Below are 17,050 nucleotides of genomic sequence, written 5' to 3'. Positions count from 1 at the left end.
AGGGATGTAGGATTGCAGACTGACCTGAAGGAAAAGGTGGATAATCCAGCAAATTACCACCATATATGCAAACAAAGCCCAGACATTCAACTCCGTTTCAGTTCAAAATTGCTCTACGTTTAACATAAATAATACAGAAAGACTTACTGAGATAGATGTCCTATTTGATATATTTTTAAGAAGCCTTTATAAAAATAAAAATCTAACACTGAGACTGAGAAGCATCAAACACCTTGCCTTGCTGAGTGTTTTTCATGGATTCCTATCGGGCAGCTGACAGCTGCTGGCTGCTCTGCCCTGCTTTGATGACAATTCAGAACTCCTCCGCACTCGACATAGCAACAAATTATTTTCTTCTGACAATAGATAGTACAATGTATTGATCAATGGACCCACACAGTTAGGCAAGAGAAAGATGGTCTGTGGGTATTCTAGAACTCAAAGGGGATCTGTGATAACTTGCTGGTCCAAACCAGAGAATTAAAATTAAACCCTCGTCCCTGGGTCATTCAGTTAATTCGAGGCATACCCGGAACATACATGAAACCAGGTTTTCTGAACTTAGAATTAGTTTCACTTGACACCAAGATGAACGTGTGTGCCTTGCAGTGAACACACATGAATTGCCTATTTTGTCTTGTTTCAAGAATATCATAGTCAGCATGCTTTACTGGTCATTCTCAAGTTCAAGTTCCAAGTTTCTCAAGGGTCCTCCCAGCTCATATTACAGGATGGAATAAAGAAGTGAGGCTGTTTTGACAAATCTGATGTCTGGAAACCTCTCTATAGTGTCCTGGTGGCCATGAGGACACGATGAAAAGCCAGTGGTTGTGACTCAAAAACTTGGAGAGCTTTAACAAGAAGATGCTTCATGTGTGTGTGTGTGTCAGAGAGAGAGAGAGAGAGAGAGAGAGAGAGAGAGAGAGAGAGAAAGAGAGAGAGAGAGAGAGAGAGAGAGAGAGAGAGAGAAGGGGGTAAGTGGAGGGAGGGGAAGGAAGAGGGAGAGGGGCGGGAGGACATTCAGAGGCCAGAGGTCAACTTTGTGGAGTTGGTTTGCCCTTCTTCTTCTTCCTCTTCCTCTTCTTCTTCTTCTTCTTCTTCTCCTCCTCCTCCTCCTCCTCCTCCTTCTAATGAGTCCTGGGACTTGAACTCAGGTCCCCAGGCTTGCACAGCAAGTCCCTTTACTCACCAAGTCATCTTGCTGGCTTCAAGACTCATTTTTTTCCAGGAAGAAAATGGAGAAAAGTGCTAAGCATGCCATTAATTACACAGCAGGCATCTCCTGAGTAAGAACAGCATGGGCCATACTCTATCTTTCATGAAAAGGGTTATCAGAGATGTTGGTGGGAAAGGAGTGGGATTGGAGCATGGGCTCAGGATACATCCATTGCCTTTGAGTTCTTAAGTTAGATGCACTGGACGACTCAGACAAGGTGATGGTCACCGCACCTAATCCCAGGGGATGAAGGTAGATGGAGCCAGTTTCCTTTGTGTTTTCAATTATAAGTAACAGAGATGGAAGATTAATTCATCTTCCTCTTAGATTTTTCATCAGCTTCTAGAAAAGTGCTCTGCACATCCTAGACACATAATTTTCTTTTTGAGAAATGAATCACACTAATGAGTTGATGAGAATGATTAATAGAACTTACTGGGACACCTTGGGGATATCTACAGCGTCGGGTGATTTTCCCAGTCAAAGGTGATGGTCCCCCATCAGGATGACATCATTTTGTTCTAAACATGCTATGGGGATGCTTCAGTCACTCTTCTCATCCTTAAAGCTAAATACCAGAAAGAAGCAGCTTCAAGGCAAAAATCCATGTGGATTCCTGGTTCATGGAATATCATGATGGTGGGGAGGGCATGGAGGGCGGGGCAGACTCAGACCACAGTGCATTGGAAGAAACTTAAAGCTGGTCACACTTGTCCTGTCAGATGGGAAACAGAATTTTATCAGGAGTGGGGCCAGATAATAGCCCTCCAGGTTTGTTCTTAGTGGACTATTCCTCGGGAAGGCAATGAGACCCATAGATTCTTACCAGTCTCTCCAAGCAGTGCCTCCAGCTGAGGACCAGGTGTGTAGACATGGATGTCTGTGGAAGACACAGCTGATTCAAGCCGTAACAGTAGGTCAGTCATGATAACGTTGGACCTGTCAGTCCATTTCTTAAATACACATGACTAAACATAGTTTTGCATTTCCTGAGAAGTAACGGTGACTGTTTAACTTTGTAGAGATGCGGCTTTGCATCTTTTCACAGGCTCTCCCTAAGTAGCCCTGGCTGGCCTGGAACTCACTATGGAGAGCAGGCTGACACATAGATCTGCCTGCCTCTGTCTCCTGGGTTTGAGCTAGAACCTCTCTGCCATATTAGATTTCCTCCTTACCTGGACCTCTCACATGGGTATGAGCTAGCTACTGCTAGACGCCTGGACAGTAATCAAGGTTGAGATGGCCCCTTTCTCGGTGGGTCTTCTAGTCTTGTCTGGAACTCAAACAAACCAAAGAAGTGATTACAATCCAAGGGCTTTTGCCTACAGGTAAACACTAAGATAAAGAAGGACACTGAAGACAGTGTGGTATTCCTAGAACCGGTGACCAGGAAGTGACCATTAAGCTATGTCCTGGAGGAGAGGGACCCAGTATGGGGAGAATGCCTTGCTGTCCGTCTTTGGCAATTCTTCCCATCTCATTTTCCCCTCCGTCTCTTGCTTCTGTCATTCATGATTATCAAGGACGGGCTAACAGCTGCCAGCGAGTATCAGAAACATGTGCTTGTTAAATAATTTATCTCTTGTTTGCAGAAAACAGAGATGTTTCTCACAGGGAATTGAGTTTTTCCTTTGTGGGAAACGCGGGCTCTATGGCAGCTATCTAGCTTGTTCTGCATTGCTAGTTGGAAAATATTAATTAAAACCTACTAAGTGCAAAGGATAAGCACTGGAATTACAAAAAAATGCATAACACGTGGTATCTTCCAACTTCCGAAACGTGCTAGTAGCACAGGTAAGATGGGTTATGCTGTAATAACAAGCAAGCCCAGAATTTCAGTAGTATTTCTCCTACATACGATTTTCAGTGTGGGTTGCACTGCAAATCCTCCTAGGTAGCCTTCCTGGAGGACTCTTTTTGTTTTATGAGCTAGCTTTGTCTATCCTCAAGATATCATGGTGGGAAGCATGGCAGCATACAGGCAGGCTTGAAGAAGGAGCTGAGAGTTCTACATCTGGACAGGCCAGCAGCGGGAAGAGAGAGAAACCTCAAAGCCCTCCCGCAATGGCTCACTTTGTCCAACACGGCCATACCTCTTAAGAGTGCCACTCCCTGGTGACCAAGCATTCAAACACCTGAGTTTATGGGAGCCATTCCTCTTCAAGCTACTGTAAGGGCCATGTGAAGAGCTGGAAGGAGACAGAGCGTCAGACCAGTACCAGCCTGACACAGCCTTAAAGGAGGTGGCAGGTCCCCTTTAAGATCTGCAAAGGAACTGCATTAAGATAGATGGCTTATGACTAACAGCCACTATGGGCATGATGGGGGCAGTCTGATGGAGGAAGAAAGCCTTCTGAGAACCCCCGAGCAAAGGAAATGCCTAACTGTCATAAGCTTTGGAGGGCTAAGAGGCTCTCCACCACATGAGTTACTCTATTTGGCTCTGGTATCCCCAGAGCCGGGTACTAGATGGGACCATAAATTCATCTTATAGCTGCTAAGGGGAGGGGCTGTGAGTCCATAGTACTACAAAGCTTCTAAACTTTTGTCAGAGTAAAGGAGGAGGTTTGATGCACGTGGAAAAGGCTGCTGCTTTAGAGGAGAGAAAAAGAGAAAAAGGTGGTTACTGGGTCTGTGGTTTAACAATTACACAGCTTCATTTTTTTTTTTTTTTTTTTTTTTTTTTTTTTTTTGGTAAGCAATGGGACACCATTGCAAGGTTTTTGGATTGGTAGTAACATCATCAGATCGTTTTGTTGTTGTTTTATTTTAATCATTTTTATTTTATGTGCTTGAGTGTTTGCTTCCATGTTCAAAGTATACCCTTGGAGGTCAAAAGAGCTATTGGATCCTCTAGAGCTGGGGTTATAGACACTTGTGGGGTTGTGAACCAAACTTGGGTCTTCTGTAAGAGCAACAAATGCTCTAAACTGTTGAGCCATCTCTCCAGCCCCTAGATTGGGGTTTTAAGAATAATTATTCTCTTTTCTATGTATCTGTTGGCCGAAGTTGGTGGAAACTTAATGGCTGATAACTGGAAAGACTGTTGTTTTGTAAGAAGCACCTCTTTCTTCCCAAGAACTCAGAACACTTTGCATTCAGCGGAGAAGCTCACTGATCCTCCGTTTCCGTAGAAATGGCCCAGATGAACCAAATATCCCTGTGTGACCCACAGTAGGGACCTGAGGAGACGACATGCTAGCGGCACAAGCGACATGCAAGAGGAATCCCAGGCTACATCATTTGCTAACCTTACAGAGAGCTCTGTCCCAGTGCTACAGGGAGAGCCCAAGCAGCATTCCCACTCCACAGTGTCACTCAGTATGCTGAGGTCAGCCTGCAGGGGTCACAGCAACAACTTGTCACCAGAGCCTGTGGGGTCCGACTGTCAGCTGCTTCTGCCTAGCTCATGTCCAGGTCGTCATTAGGTATTAACAAACAGCTAAATATCCAGTCTCCTGCAGATTATGAATTCTCTTGCTGCTTTATGGTCCCGCTAATTACACCCATTCCTAACCCCCAGATCCCCACCCACCCAAACTCCTACTCCCTTTTAGTCTCCCTTTCTGTCATTCACGTATTTGAGACAAGGTCTCACAAAGTCATCCTCAAATTCACGGTCCTAACTTGTTTAGGCCTGTGATGGCTTTTTAATGAGAACAGCACCCCCAAGGCTCATATGTTTGAGTGCATGCATGGTCCCCAGTCAGTGGAATTGTTGCAGAAGGTTTAAGAGCTGTGGTCTTGTGTGTATCACTGGGAGTAGGCTTTGAGGTTTTGACCTCTCTCTGTCTGCAACCTGCCAATCAGATATGAGCTCTCAGCTGCTTCTCCAGCTGCCTGCCTGCCTGCCTGCCTGCCTACCACTGTGTTCCCCACCATGATGGTAATGGAATAACCCCTCTGGAAGAAACTGTAGGCAAGTCCCCAACAAAATGCTTTCTTCTATAAGTTGCCTAGGTCATGGGGTCTCCTTGCAGCCATAGACCAGTTGCTAAGACGGGAAGCAGCTCAGTTAAAGTGCTCCCTACTTGCCCTGATCTGTGGTGGGTTTAAGGGTGATCCAGTTTTGTCCAGTAAGACAAGAACAGCATCGTTCTGGGTGCAAGGTGGGAAGGAGGGTGGGACTTGGAAATGTTTCCTGCTCTTAGAAAAGCAATGGTGCAGCCAGCACTTGCTCCGCTTTGTATCAGTCGCCATTTTGCCCCTGTGCCTAGCCTAGGATGAACACCGTAAAAGAGGGAAGGTGGATTTGGCTCCATAGATTCCGTCACTGTCACCCTGGTCCTGTCATCTTTGGGCCGGTGGTTCACAGCACTTAGTGGCAGATGTGGTGTTGGTAGAGGAGGTCTGTTTACATTAAGGCAGCCACTCAGCAAAGGCAGAAGAAGGGGCTAGTGTCCCACTGTGCCCTTGGAGAGAACGCCTGCAATGACTTGGTTTTCTTCCACCATTGCCCGACTTCCTGAAGCTTCCACCTTTCCCCAGAGCCACAGGTTGGCAGCCAAGCCATTAGCATTTGGGCCTTGGGAACAGGCAATTAAAACCTCAACCGTGACACCATCTGTCTCAGTTAAGGTTCCGTTGCTGTGAAGACACACCATGACCACCACAACTTTTTATAAAGGAAAAGCAGTTAATTGGGGCTGGCTTACAGGTTCAGAGGTTTAGTCTATTCCCAGCATGGTAGGAAACATGGTGGCAGGCAGGCAGACATGGTGCTGGAGAAGGAGCTGAGAGTCTGAGAATTCTACATCTGGGTTTGCAGGCAGACATGGTGCTGGAGAAGGAGCTGAGAGTCTGAGAATTCTACATCTGGGTTTGCAGGCAGCAAGGCGAGAGAGACCAGGCCTCACTTGAGCATTTGAAACCTCAAAGCCTACTTCCAGTAGCACGCTTCCTCCAACAAGGCCACACTTATTCCAACATACTTCCTAAGAGTGCCATCCCTATGGGCCTATGAGCCACTTTCTTTCAACGCATCACGCCCTCTTCCTCCAGATGCCGCCTGTTACCATAGAGTGCTGGCAACAGTGGTGGCTACCTTTCATGCCTTGGGAGTGGGGCAAAGCCATGCCAGGACTCTGAAGGAGATGGGGCCAGAAGAGAAGAGGAATAATAACTTTGATCACATTACAAAGTCACCAACTTGACCAACCTAGAGCCCTTCTGTGCCAGAATCTCCTCTCTGTGATGATTCTTTTTTTTTTTTTAAGTCACTTTTTTTTTCTCTCAAGCTGGCCAACTACAACCAAGATAAATGGTCCATGTCTCACTGTCCCAGTGAGGGTAGCTGATGGGCAAGGAAGGACCTTCATCACACAGATTTTTTTCTTTTCTTTTCGAGACAGGATTTCTCTGTGTAACAGCCCTAGTTGTCCTGGACTTGCTTTGTAGACCAGGCTGGCCTCAAACTCAGAGATCTGCCTGCCTCTGTCTCCCAAGTGCTGGGAGTGTGCCACCACGCCCAGCTCATCACACAGCTCTTAACCTGGGAAACCGATGTCCCTGGAGTTATGCAAACAGGTTCCAGAAAACAGGCAGTGAGCAGCAGCTTACTCACACACTAGAGCATGTGGAAAAGGTTAGGAAGCATGACCTATGAGGTTGGCCTCCTCCTGGAAGAGAAGCTGACATTTGCAGCCAGCCTTTCCTGAGCAGCTGTGGGTGCCTCATTCAGTGCCTCTCAGCTTCGGCATCCTAGTTCAGTGCATATGTGCTCAGGGCATCATGTGAATGCAGAATAAAGCATGCTAAATTATCCAGCACAATGCTTACTGGCCCGTGTGAGATGGGCCTCCCAGAAAGGGCAGCTTTTTATTTTAACATGAGTAGTGATCCACAGACTATTTCTCCCTTGGATTCCTGGTCAAAGCACAGAGCCTCTGGCCCATTTAGCCTGCTATTGCCACTTGACACTGCAAATTCAGATCCATTACAAGGAAGTCATTAATTCACGCCTGATACACAAATCTCTTACATGTGAAAGTTCACACAGCTCAGGAAGGTTCCTGAGCCCAAACCTGCCGACCCATTTTCTCAGATGATATCCCGATTAGCAAATGCAGAAAACTGGGTCTACAGGACTCATTTTAATTGAGCGTATGCTGCTTACAAACACTCCTCATTAATTTTTTTTCCATAGCTACTTGTTAAGCTCCAGTTTGAGAGAAGAATAAAAAACCCTGGAATGTTCTTCCTCAGAGTGATAATTGCTCATTAGAACTCTATTTTGTTATAATTGTACGATTCATTATGCTGAACACTTCATTAGAAGCATTGTAAAAATTCTGACAACTTGAATATGTTATGTTGAATATGGAAATGGACCCGATTTACAACCTTCCTGCATCTTAAGGGCAGTTTCTAATTAACAGACATCGAAGATGCCAGGAAAGTGAAAGTCTCCATATTTTATTATGGAGGTCATTATCAGAGATATGTTTTATAAAAATGCAACATTATTTTGAAATAGGAAGCTTTCTTTAGAACAGGGCAGCGGGGGCGGGGGTGGCCCATAAATGTGAAATTGTCACAATGAGGCCACATCTGTCTTTACAAATCCAAATGGTTCAGAATTATCTGCAATTAATACTAAACCGAATCTTTTTATAGTTCTGGAATAGACTTTGGGGGTAAAGATAGCAGAACGAACATTTTCATCTATCTCCTTTCCCTTCTTGAAATCTGACTCAAATGACAGTTATGGGAGCTTAAATGGGGTAGAGATTCAACAGAACTCAGGCAAAGAAACTTCTGGAAGTTAGAAGCAGAAGAATAAGGCAATTGGCTCTACCACCCGGAGGAATCTTAAGCTGACAGAATAAAAAGTGATAAGCCGGGGTCCAGAGCCGAGCCTGGCCCTCATTGCTGATGGCTCCGGGATTGGGGTCAATGAGAGGCTGGCACTCTGCTTAGGTATCTTTGGGGCTTCCAGACTTCCCTCCCTAAACCACCCTACTAGCCAAGGCTTTGATTCTCGTCCACTCCTGCATAGGTTGGGCATTATTTGTCCTGGAGATGCTCTCTAGGGAGACAAAAGAGAGATCTCTAGACTGGGACACTCTAAAGATGATCCGCAAGGACATCCTCATAAAGCCAGGGGGTAAGAGTGTGTTTAAAGAAAAAGAATGAAAGAGGCAGGAGGGGAGATCATTCTTATTATGGTTTGTATTGCAAATAGATGCAGTTGCTGTCACTCATGGGAAATGTACAATAAAGAGAGACTTTCGTTTAAAAAAACAAAACATCCCCTACCCAGATCTACCCAATGGACAGGGCATTCTTCACAGTTGAGTGGAGAGTGGGGTCTGACTTTCACATGAACTCTGGTGCCCCATATATTTGACCATGTCCCCTGGATGGGGAGACCTGGTGGCACTGAGAGGAAGGATAGCAGGCTACCAAGAAGAGACTTGATAACCTATGATCATATACAGGGAGAAGAGGTCCCCCTCAGTCACAGTTATAGGGAGGGTAGTAAGGGGAAAATGAAAGGGAGAGAGGAATGGGAGGATACAAGGAAGGGGATAACAATTGAGATGGAATATGAATAAATTAATAAAATAGATTTAAAATAAATAAATAAATAAATAAAAACAAGGAGGTCAACTGCATATTCACAGAGTTAATGATAAGAACTTCTTTCCACGCCCTCAGAGCCTACCCAAATCCCAGCAGCAAGGGTTAGAGTGTGAGACTGAGAGACCCTTATTGGAGGATATAGCCAGGCCGTGAGTAAAAAACAGCGCTCCAGGAGTTGAGTAATATCTCTCTCTCTCTCTCTCTCTCTCTCTCTCTCTCTCTCTCTCTCTCTCTCTCTCTCTCTCTCTCTCCCTCTCTCTCTCACACACACACACATACACACACACACACACACACACACACACACACATACACCACGGGTCACTTCACACCCTCAGGTCACCTGCTAAAATGCAAACTCTTGCACTCTGCTCCAAAATGGTTGGAGTCAGAGGCACTGTGGGTGGGGCCAGAAACGTAGCATAACAAGTCTCAAGTATACACTAAGATTTTAAGATCCCTGGGGTTTTGTTAGCTTTTCATTACATTATTTGTTTGTTAATTTTCCATCCCAATCGATACCTCGCTCCTTCCTCTTCTCCCAGTCCCACTCTCCCCTACCCTTTCCTCATACCGCGCCCTCCCCTCCCAGCACCACCAACCCATCCTGGCACATCAAGTCGCATCAAGACTAAGTGCCTCCTCTTTTACTGGGGCAAGACAAGGCAGCCCTGTTAGGGAAACAGGATCCAGAGGGAGGCAACAGAGTGCACCTTAGAGACAGCCCCTGCTCCAATTGTTAGGGGACCCACTTGAGGACCAAGCAGCCCATTAGCTATATATGTATAGAGGGCCTAGTGCCAGTCCATGTTGGTGGTTCAGTCATTGTGAGCCACCACAGGCCAGATTAGATGGCTGTGTAGATCTTCTTGTGATGTCCTTGACCCCTCCAGCTCCCTCAGTCTTTCCTCTGACTCTTCCACAAGACTCCCTGAATCCTGCCTAATGTTTGGCTGTGGGTCTCTGCATCTGTTTCCATTATTTGTTAGAAGAAGAGGAAGACTCTCAGAGGACAGTTATGCTAGGTTCCTGTCTGCAAGGACAGCAGAGTATCATTAATAGTGTCACCAGGTACCTCTCTCCAGTGGAGTGGGTCTGAAGTTGGGCCAGTCATTGGTTGGCCATTCCTTCAATCTCCGTTCCATCTTTTATCCCTGCACATCTTGTAGGCAGAACAAATTTTGGGTCGAGGGTTTTGTGGGTAGGTGGGTGTGCCCCTCCCTCTACTGGAAGTCCTGCCAGGCTACAGGAAGTAGCACTTCAGTCTCAGTATCCCCGCTGCTAGGAGTCTCAGCTAGGATGACCCTCATATCTTCTAAGGAACTTCTCCCATCCCAAATCTCCAGCTTGTCCCAGAGATGGCTCACCAGCAATTTCCCTTTTCTCTCCCAGCCTTCTCACTCCCCATCCCCCATCTGACTCCACCTCACCCCACCCCCACCCCTGTTCCCCTTGTCATCCCCGTCTCAACCAGTTCCCTCTCTCCCTCCACTTCCAATGTCCGTTTTATTTCTACTTTTTCCATGACACCTGCTTTACCTATGTCTTGCAGCAGACCAGCACCCACATGTGCTGCAGCGGAGGCAGAGAGCAATGTTGGGGACCACACGTGTAGGATGCAGTGCAGCCAGGTGCCTCTTTTTGTTTGTTTTTGGTTTTGTATTTTTCACTAAATCCCACCCAGAGCACAGAGTTTCTTTTCCTCATAAACGTAAGCAATTAGAGTGAAGCAATATCACAAGAAGCATGAACTAAAATGAAAAGTAAAAATCTTAGAGAAATGGTGCCATAGAAGAAAAAAAAAATGAGACTTGGACAGAAAGCTAATAATAAGAGAGAAGTAAGGAAAGATCCATGAAGCCAGAGAAGGGAACTATTGTGGAAGATAAAAATAGCTGCTGAAAATGAAAAATGCTAGAAGCAACAGAGAATACAACAACAACAACAACAACATCAAAAAAGCTTAAAAAGGAAAGAAATAGGATGAAAACAATAGAAAAAGTCTTAGGCTTAGTTTCAGAGAAGATTGAAAACCACCAGGAGTGTAACCCATGAAATCATAAGACTTTCAGATAAAAACACTTGGGGGAGGAGAGGAGGCAGAGGCTGGAGAGATGGCTCAGCATTTAAGAGCACTTGCTGCTCTTCCAGAGGTTCTAAGTTCAATTCCCATCAAACACATGGTAACTCACAATCATCTGCAATACAACCTGGTGCCCTCTTCTGGTGTGAATGAAGACAGTACACTCATATACACAAAACAAACAAATAAATCTTTAAAAAAAAAAAAAGGCCAGGCATTGATGGTGCACGCCTTTAATCCCAGCAAGCAGGAGGCAGAAGCAGGCAGATCTCTGTGAGCTTGAGGCCAGCCTGGTCTACAAAGCAAGTCCAGGACAGTCAGGACTCTTACACAAAGAAACTCTGTCTCAAAACCCTCTCCCCGCCCTCAAAAGCAATTGGGAGAGGAAGTTCTCAATGACAAAAGTTAAGAGATGTTTGGTGGTGGTGACCCATGCTTTTAATCCCAGCACTCAGGGGCAGAGGCAGGTAGATTTCTGAGATCAAGGCCAGCCTGGTCTACAGAGCAAGTTCCAGGACAGTCAGGTCTACACAAAGAAGTCTTGTCTCAAAAAACAAAGCAAACAAACAAAACCAAGTAAGAGGTGTCTCCCAATGTTAACATAGATTCCCAACAGAAAGAGCTGCCCTGCACCCAGCCACCCACCAGTGGCTGCCAGTGAGTGGAAGTGGATTTGCATCTAGACACATCACTCTCAGACTCATAACTCAGAGTAAACCAAGAGGATGCTGCAAACTTCCAGAAAGAACAGAGCACCAAGGGTGCAGAACCAGAATGGGTCAACTTCTCAGGAGTCACAGCCTTAAGAAAGTGATTTTGCACAGATGTGGAGATAGACTGAACAAACAAGGGTCAAAGTAAAGATTTTTAGTGTATACTAAGGCTCCAAGGTTCTGAGATCAAGAGATCACATTCTATAGGGATTGGACAATGCTATTGTAGTGCCAACATCTGCATCATTGAGGCATGGACCAAAACACACCAACCAAAGACTTGGTGATACAGTCCACATCTATTCTCATCTTTTTACACTATAATCTGCCCCTGTGACCTGAGGACTATTCTAAATATAAGCTCTGTAGTCATTTGAGTGAAAATGGATCCCATAGACTCACATATTTGACTGTATGGTACACTCCCAGTTGGTGGAAGTGTTTGGGAAGGATTATAGGCGTGGCCTATGTTACTGGGGGCTGGCTCTGAGGTTTCAAAAGTCCATGCAATTTCAAGTTCTGTCCCCCACCTCTGTCTCTCTCTGCCTCTGGTTGTTGCCTCAACACATGAGCTCTCTGCCACTGCTCCAGTGCCATGCCTGCCTGCCTTCTGCCATGCTCCCCTACATGATGGTCATGGACTTTAATCTTCTGGGACCATGAGCCCCTGGTTAAATGTTTTCTTTTATAAATTGCCTTGCTCATGGTGTTTCATCTCACCAATGGAAATGTCACTGAAACAAGTTCTTTCAGCTCTTAGCTCTGCTCACAATGGCAGCTCTCCTCTTTCATCTGGCCCTCAGCACCACCTCCTGGAAGCCTCTTCAGGTGGCATCCACACCTACCCCATCATGGTCTTGTTAGCCTTGACACTAGAATACAGCACTGTGGTTTCATGAGGCATCGCACATGCTCTGTGCTCAGCTGTTATCTCTAGCAATAAGGAATCATCACGTCCACCCGTCCACCAGGAATTATTCTTCCCTTTTCTGCCCTCCAGTCTGCAGTTTCCTCAGGTGCAGTTCTTAATGGTTGTCCTTTCACATGTGGGATTCTTGGGGTCTACGTTAGTATCTATCAAGGTACTGGCAAAGGATAGGTAGCCACTGTGAGCTTCTTGGATGAATGAGCACAGAGTAACTCTCTAGTGGGGCATTCTGGGAACAGTTCGCTTTGGTGATCAGCATTTCCTTTATTAGTGCCTGAGTAGAAGAGGCCAGGGCTTGGGGAGGTCACAGACAGTATCTGATGCTGTGGCTATGGCAGCAAAAAGCCAAGGAAGATAGTCAAGGCAGGCAGAGACAAGCCGTAGGTATATGTTTTGATGCCAAGAGCATAGTGTGGGACATACAGAATATGACAGTAAACACTGGTGTAGGCAAGTAGGTCCCCAATTTGATGTGGGGTGGAGGAAAGATGGTAGGTTCAATAAATGTAACACCTTAATTGTGAGTTTTCTTGTTTAATTTTCTTTTTTTAACTGGATGTGAGATTTAGTGTTGAACATGATTTGGCAGGTTACAGGAGAGCCCTGTGGAAGCCTCTCAGGAATGTGGGACTCTCCACTTGTCCAGGAGACCATGAGTGGGGATATATTTGACCCCACAACCATTACAAATGACCTGCTTCTTAGCAGCCATCTCTCCAAATCCATCTGCATTACACTTGGTGAAGTCCCACATCTCTGAGACGAGGATCTTCTGGCTGCCAGGGAACTTGAACTTGCTCTATGCAGAGCCTCAATCACATGCCCTTGGCCACTGTGCCCTGAGGCTTCCCAAAGGCACCACGCATATCTGTCAGGAACTTAGACTGGGGATAGCATTGAGAGCAGAGACTTGAATAACTGCCAGAAAATAGTCTCCAGGGTCCCTTGGGGCAACCCATATAGGGAACAGGCTACATACACCACACCAAGGAGGCTGCTGTTTGCAACCACTGCATACCAAATCCCCATGGGGAAAGGTACTTAGTCATTTAGTTAGCTGCAAATTTCTTGTTTAATTTAATAAACAGTTTTAAAATAATCCCAGACCTTCATTGTATCTGTGTTACTCAGTTACCACCACTCTCAATCACCAGGGTTACTCTTGCAAGAGTAGATGGCTTTTGGATTTCTGTGGCTACACTGCAACAACAAGGACCAAAAAAAGAGCAGGGGGAGCCTGGCATGGTGGCGCATGCCTTTAATCCCTGCCTTTAATCCCAGCACTCAGGAAGCAGAGGCAGGTGGATCTCTGTGAGTTCGAGGCCAGCCTGGTCTACCAAGAGAGTCCAGGACAGCCAAGATAACATAGAGAAACCCTGTCTTGAAAAAACAAAATAAAACAAAACAAACAAACAAACAAACAAAAAAGGGTAGGAGACTGGACACACCAAAAGTTATTATGTGGATTCTCATAAAACTGGAGTCAGCAGTAATTGTGGATCAGAGTCCTGGGCATTGTGTAGCATCCTGTGCACTCTCTAGTCAGATGAACATTGATTTGTACATTGTCCCTTCTCGACTCTTCAATCCTTTACTGTATCACCTGTTCATAAGGACCATTTAAGCGCCTTCAGTAGCCACGTCTAGATTTCTGAAACATAAAAGGTTCTATTCATGCACAAATTGTCTCGTAGTGTTCACTTGTTCTGTTGAAAGAGGAGTCATCATCTCAGAGGAGGCCTGCGTATAAGCATGTTACTCAGCTTTCTCTTACTTTAGCAAATGCCTGAGAAAAAAACAACTTAGAAGTAGAGTTTCACTTGCTCAGAGTTTCCTAAATTGCAGCTCATGTTTGGGATTCCTTTAGGGCTGTGGTGGTACATCACACCGAGCATAGGGGTGCTGGAAGCCTAGTCACCTTATGGTGGTTGGGAAGCAAAAAGAGACAAAGGGGGGGGATCTTAATATGCTTTCCATGAAGGACACTTCTGCTGCTTATGTTCTAGAGATCCAAATATCACCAGAGATTGGGGAAGCTGAGTTTAATGCATTGGTTCTCAAGGGTCATCCACGAACCCAACTCCAGCATAGGTTGTACTACTGGGCTGTCCTCCCCGACTGTCAGGCCTGTAGACAAGTTGGAGGTCCCCTGACTAATGGTTGGTACAGACTGCTGAGCATCCTGGGGCAATGGCATCTTCCTGGAGAGTGTCTCCATCCAAGCACTAGTCTTTAAGAAGCTCATTCTAGGATACCTAGGTGGGCCACTGTCTTCTGTGTCTCTGTCTGTCTGTCTGTCTCTGTCTCTCTATGTCTGTCTGTCTGTCTGTCTGTCTGTCTGTCTCCCTTCCTCCCTCTCTCCCTCTCCACAGATTTTTCCCACTGACTTGTTGCTGAGGAGTAAAGAAACAATGGAGCAACTGCTTAAAGAAGATACCCTAGTATATAGGAAACACTCAACTACTTTGGCCTCTGACAGCAACTACCATTCTACAAATTAGAGACAGACTTCTAAAAGAAAAAAAAATATGGAGGAGGCTGGGAGCATTTTGATGGGTCTTTACATTTTCTTTAGCCATTAGACTTTCTTTCTTCTAATTCAGGCTCTGGAGTATTTATGGCCTTTGTTAAGTTGGAGTTTAATTTGTGGTTATGTTCCCAGTCCAAAAGGGGAGGCAAGGTTCAGGGAAAGGAGAGGGAGAGAATATAAATAAAAGTGTTATGGAGGTTTTTCTTGTTTCCCTGATCCCTAAGCTCAGAGAATAAGTGTACAGTGCTTAGACTTAGCTCTGGGAGGAAACTCATGGTCTCTGGTGAGTGTTTTGGTTTTTTTCTTTTTCCATTTGTCATTGATTGAGGATTTAAGGCACTTAATCCCTGTATATATTGTCTTCTGTAACCCTCACATGTACTTACCAAGACAAGCTAATATTGGATTCCAGTATCATCTATGGGGAAGCCAGCAGGCTCAGACATGAGCTCCCCCTCTTTTTTATCCTACCCTAAATTGCAAGCTCTATCCTAACCACTGTGTGCTAAACTACAAATATTCCCACCTCCTTATTCTTGCAAATAAAACTGGGCCTGGAGATGCTAACTAACTTACTGATACTGACAGCTGCTCCATATACAGAAGAGGATTCCAGTGGCTGGGGTTCTTGAAAAAGGGAGAGCAGCCTCCTGTAGTAGGGACTTTGGTTGACCCAACCTTTCATTTTCCTTCATGATTTCTGGAAAAGTTGAGGCAGTGAGACCATGGGTTCCAGGCCAGTTTGTGCTACATAGTGAGTTTCAGGTCAGTCTGGACTATGAAATCCCTGTTGGTGTAGTCTTCTCCTGGAAGTCCTCTTAGGCACTCATATTGGGGGGGTCACATTTCTATGATACGAAACCAACAAGCAGAAAGAGTTTTCCCATGTAAAGTTGACCAAAGATGAACGGGATGCTTCCGTGATATTGAAGGCTCATTATCATGCAGAGATGCCCTATGGACCAGGAGAGGAGGATTGGCTGAACTACTGCAGAAGTTACTGGTGGGATGGGAAAGGGGTTGCACCCATGACATTAAGTAAATTGGGATCCTAAATAAGACACAGACCCTGAAATTCCAAATTCACTTTGCGAGTTCACCAGTAGCCTTAACAGTTCTTGATTTTTGCTTTGAATTTCTTTGGTCTTAGAGATTACACTTTAAGTAACTGACTCTACAAATACACATTAGAAAAGGTCTCCCTAGCTCGTTGATTTTTCAGGTTTTCCTGGGTGCACTATCTTGATTCCTTTGTGTATTCGTATTCCTGCTAATCCATGGGAAATACCTCTCCCTGTTTTTTAGAAGAAGACAGCAGATGCTTCAAAACTCATTCCAGTGGCTGCAAAGTCAAGGTGAGGGGCACCGGAGCCTTGCAGGCCTGAGTAAGTGTTTTCAGAGCCAACCTACCATCCAAGGAGGAAGGAGACAAATGGCTGCTAAGCCTGTGTACTTACTGAACTGACGCCAATTCCAGCCTCGAAGGACTGTACCCTAGATGCTCACTCAGATTGCTCTAATATTGACATGGCTTTGGAAATGTGGAAACTGAGCCTCTTCAAAGACTGGAAAGAAAAGGGGAGTGTAGGAGAACGTTTACATGAAGCGTTCCCTTGGGACCCAGCTGCCACACAGAATTAGCATCAAACCCTTGCCCTGGAATACGGTTGTGAGAGTTGATTTTCGTGGCCCCACACAATGACCGCAGTCAGTATGGATGCGGCCTGGTTCTCATCTGGAAGAAATTTACATTTGATCCCACTCCTTGGCTTGACTGGATCACTCTCCGGCCCACATACTTGTACAAATGCCTCCACTGTTCCTTCCCCCTGGTGACTTGGCCATAAAAATTTCCTCCCTCACATTTCTTCCCTACCATGCAAACCTCAATTTTTGAGTTCAAATTTGTATCCGTAAAGAGTTTGGAGGAAAAGGCTGAGTGGTAAAAATGTATGCTCAAAAGCAAACCAAACAACAATGACAAGATAGGTGGATG

The 17,050-nt window shown here is 45.4% G+C and overlaps 1 non-coding gene across 1 annotated transcript; it reads right to left on the bottom strand.

Moving 5' to 3' along the window:
• Window positions 1–13,451: 13,451 nt before the first annotated feature.
• Window positions 13,452–13,587, bottom strand: LOC127210395 (small nucleolar RNA SNORA70). The gene has a single exon (XR_007833303.1). It is a non-coding gene; the product is annotated as a small nucleolar RNA SNORA70 (small nucleolar RNA).
• Between the last annotated feature and the right edge of the window lie 3,463 nt (window positions 13,588–17,050).

Source organism: Acomys russatus, chromosome 27 (assembly GCF_903995435.1).
Source record: "Acomys russatus chromosome 27, mAcoRus1.1, whole genome shotgun sequence".
Lineage (NCBI taxonomy): Eukaryota > Metazoa > Chordata > Mammalia > Rodentia > Muridae > Acomys > Acomys russatus.
Note: the sequence above shows the minus strand (reverse complement) of the source record. Positions and strands in the feature narration are given on the sequence as shown.